The sequence below is a fragment of the Adiantum capillus-veneris genome, chromosome 17 (genome assembly GCF_014529385.1).
Source record: "Adiantum capillus-veneris isolate H3 chromosome 17, ASM1452938v2, whole genome shotgun sequence".
Classification (NCBI taxonomy): Eukaryota; Viridiplantae; Streptophyta; class Polypodiopsida; order Polypodiales; family Pteridaceae; genus Adiantum; species Adiantum capillus-veneris.
In genome coordinates, this window is record NC_140947.1 from 33,969,478 (window position 1) to 33,974,180 (window position 4,703).

Consider the following 4,703-nt stretch of genomic DNA (forward strand, 5'->3'; position numbering starts at 1 on the left):
GAAAGTGTGGAAATCACTAGATAAAATTTTTCACTATGCTGAGCAGCATTCTTGGGACCAAAGTAAGCTCACATCATTTCAAGCAGCCTTGTTGGATTAGAAGAAGGCTTATCTTGCATGGTGGGTTGGGCAACATACCACACATTACATGGTGGGTTAGGATTCTACATATACAAAACAAAAGTTTAAATTGTACTCTACTCAACATTTTGTTTTATTTCAATGTAGCACATATTGTTCAACCATGGTCCATATTTTGCCAAGACATACGGCTCCCTAAAACCCACTACATGGCAAGGTCAGGTTACTTTAAGCACATTAGACATGGGGGAGGAAAGGATAAGGCCAATAGCCTATTAGAGTTACACGAATGGACTTATAGACGACTAATTCATAGAGCAAGGCAGAAGGAGCTTCTTAAGAGTTCAGAAATTACACGGTCTTTACAACACATCCACAAAGAGAAGAAATAGATGGCTTGGGGAAATTCAAATGCGGGGGAGCACCATGCGAGGTGGAGATAGTCACGAGTCACGAGTGCGAGAAGATGGACCTGAGCCCCGTCGTTTTTATTCTCTTCGATGCACCTCCTTCTTCCTCACTTTGTACCTCTTTGATGTGGAAGCTCTGTAGACGAGCTCAATCCTCTGTTGATGGCAGCATCCCCATGGGCATCAGGCGTCTTCTTTCCCTCAAGAACGGCCACTTTTTGTATGCATATAAGCTCCCCGGGTCTTCAACCCCTGAAGCCAGAGCCTCAGCTGTGTAGAACACGTAGAGCAAACTGTTTCTCAATCAGAATTAGTCTTTCTGCATTTAGTGGGAAATGGTTCCCACCACACAATCTTGTAATAACTTTCATTGCAAACAGTGGGAACTTTGCATTGTCCTCAGAGTATTCCTTGTGGTATATTATGATCTATAAAACAATAGTAAAACAATTATGGGCCGTAAGTGAGATGAGTACAATTGCCAAGTACTTGAATTGTTTCTACACATTTTTGTGGTTGAAATGCCTGATGTAGTGAGACAACACCGCATCCTTGCCTTATACTCCAGTGACAAGCCCTTGCCGTGAGCCTCCTGCTCTTCTAAGAAAACTATCGTCATACACTAGCACCTGTCAACAAAAGATTGATCCTGATATCTTATCACTGGGCCATCTCCAATACCATATGAATGCCTTTAAAAATTACCATCTGATTCTCGTCCATTTCCAGCATCGACCTTCCCCACAAGTGAATAGACTGACTATTCATTCCCTGCTCTCTGGGTGCTACGGGCCTACCCATGTTTTCCAAGTCGAGTTGTTTTGTTGTCGATTGAAACTGCTCATCTGCTGGCAAATTGGCATCTCCAAAATTTGCTTCATTGAATGTATCTTTGATCAGTTGCCACCCTGAAGTGAACTGTGAGTTGTGGGCAGCTACGTCAGTAATAAGATGTTGGTCCACTCCATCATCATCCACAAATCCCATGTCTGCCTCACAGAAATTTGCAATTGCAGCTAGGAAGTATTCCTCCTCCCGTATATTCAGCTCATGCATCATATCTATGAGCAGAACGTAGTGGGTGTCGCTCGCCATAACAAAGCTGGGAGCGGAGCAGAATTCAGAGGCAGTCACTTCCTTATTTGGGCTTTCTTGCTTGCATCCGCAAGAGAAGCAAGAGTTAAGCCCGTATCAAATGTTTCCATTAATACCTCTACCCGCTCTTCTTCTGGGTCAAACTGCACCTCCACATCCTCTACCTCTTCCTCCGGTCCCAATGGACAACTACCAAAAGTTGTTGGAAAGTCTCTGACTCACCATCCGTCTGCAAGCACAACTAACAGACAAACCCGTGGTAGAATTCCACTAAGCGACACATTTTTAAGTGCTTCATACAACTGTCTTGTACAAGCAGTAAATTAGAGGGACACTTTTCTAGACAGTGATTCAGTCTCCTTGCCGCACTTTTGTCAGGGTCAAGGTCGGTTGGGTGCACATATCCCATGCCATCAATTGCCATGGAATTGTCACAAATGAGTGCCTCGTATTGTTGCAAATGGGTTTGTAGGTACTCAAATGAACAATCTATGATCCTCTTCATAGAAAAATTTGTATTAAACATTCCTGATAGTTCTGGTGCACGGTGATGAGCATGGGCATTGTATAAGAATGTGAATAGTTTTTCTTCACATGTATCCTCGCTCACATGCTCTGTCTCCAGGACTATGATCCCCATGAATGAAAGCAAAAGCAAGCCAAACCTACTATTTAAAATTGGTTTGTATTTGGTGTCATAACCAAGCAAATATTGAGCCTGGAGTATCCCTCAACGTCTCTATTCGCTTGGTTCTGTCCCGTGCACTAATTTCATAATAGGGGATGTCACTTGAGTTAGAACCAGGCGAATAGGGGCCCCAAGAATCTCCAAAGGGCCCTATTCGCTTGGTTCTGACCCAGGTTGAATTTACATTGTACCCAAGTCAATTGGGAATAGGTGGATTGGAGCAGAGCATTTAATGCTATCAGTAAATGCTCTATATCCTCACCCACATCATCTGTCTCCACGACTATGATCCCCATGTCTGAAAGAAAAAGCAAGCCAAAAATACTATTCAAAATTGGTCTATATTTGGTGTCATATGGTTCTATCCCATGCACTAATGTCATAATAGGTGATGTGACTAGAGTCGAAACCAGGAGAATAAGGGCCCCAATAATCTCCGAAGGGCCCTATTCACTTGAATCTAACCCAAGTTGAATTTATATTGTACCCACGTTCATTCGGAACAGGTGGATTGGAACAGAGCATTTAATGGTATTAATAAAACATATATAGGCCTACTCACTCACTATGCCCAAATATAGCATTGAATAACAGCTCAGGCACGGTCACATAAGGAGTAATTATTCCAACCGTTGCGGTGTGAGACTTCTAATCTTACCCTAACGACCACTCTTGGACCTTGGAGTGTTGTTCCCCTTGTACTCTAACCCCGTAACACAGTGGCTTTGGTGCGCACAAAGTTAACAACACACAGGCAAGGGAGGGGGGGGAGAGAGAGAGAGAGAAAGAGAGAACATGTCTCTGCAATATCCAATGGTGCCGATTTGGATGGTGATGTTTCAGGTCACTGAGAGCAAGAACCTGAAGGTGGCCAGGAGGAAGAGGACGACAAGGGCGATGGAGATGCAGTAACAAAGGACTCAAACCAGTGGAGGTCGCTCAACGCAGAATCGTGAGAGGTCGCCAAGGGGAAGAGCGCAAAAAAGGCGAAGGCAAGGGAAATATTTTTGTTCTACTTGGAGATGGAGATGTCCACTGCAATGGCGATCGGTGTCTAACTCTAAATAGTCACTCAAAAAAGGCATGTGGGTTCTACTCACAGGGACAACTAGTTTGGGAGTAATAAACGGGCTCAGATTCACATACAGTATGATCTACCAACCACAATCTTGGGTTTAATCATGCACATAAGTGAAGTTGTCACCCTCGTCGAGGTAAGCATTCTATGTTTAGAGGCAGTACCTCCGCCAAACACTTTAACTATACCCTCGCCCCAGATGAGCACTCATGTAGTGAGCAAGTAGTAAAAGCTCGAGCGCTCTTCTGCCTCTTTTCGCATCCTCTACTGTCCAGAGTTTAAATTCTTCCCCCGTCAACGCTACGCAGTAAGCAAACCATCTCTTTTGTGCTCGCAACCCTTTTTGCGCATCTCCTCTTACTCTCTAGTGCTCCTCCTTTTTGCGCATCCTCCTCTTACTCCTGTTCTGTAGCGCTTTAGTGATGCAAAACCCTACACACGGTGAAGAGGTATGCTACTACACTTTTGTGCACTTGTATTTTGTGAGGTCAGCACCAAGCGAGGGAAGGCAAACTCTGTTCGTTGCACCTCTTCGCTTGGTACTGACCATTGTCTTTATTAATGATGGTTGCTATTATACTTTTTGAGGTCAGTACAAAGCAAATAAGGGAATACAAACTCTGTTCGTTGCATCTGTTCGCTTGGTACTGACCATTGTTGCACTTGTTTGATTGGTACTGACCATTGTCTTTATTAATGATGTTTGCTATTATACTTTTCTGAGGTCAGTACAAAGAAAGAAGGGAAGGCAAACTCTATTCATTGCACCTGTTCGCTTGGTACTGACCATCATTTTTATTAATGATGTTTGCTATTATACTTTTTTGAGGTCAATACCAAGCGAATAAGGGAAGGCAAACTCTGTTCGTTGCACCTGTTCGCTTGGTATTGACCATCGTCTTTATTAATGATGTTTGCTATTATACTTTTCTGAGGTCAGTACCAAGCGAATAAGGGAAGGTAAACTTTTTTTCGTCATTAGGAGAAATATGAACCTTGCATGGGCCTTGTAAGGAATCCTAATTTTTAGGGATTAAGGCTAATGTTGTGTGGGGTTTAGGGGGCAAGGGCATTGAAGAAGGTAGTTTTGAGTAGCCTTTTCTAGCCTTTTTTTAAGACAAATGTAGGATGTGGACCTAAAAGGTTGCTTTCTCTCTCTAGCTTTTTTTAAAGTGAAGGAAGCATAGGGGTGTGTCCACATCAGCAATTCCGTGGGTCAAAAAGAGTCAAAATTTGACTTTTTTTAAAAATTTTCATTTTTATTTGTTTTTTACTTAAAACTCCCTCCCAACATATATACATATCCAAAAATCATTTTTTGACCCATTTTTTAACCCACAAGCTTAGAAAG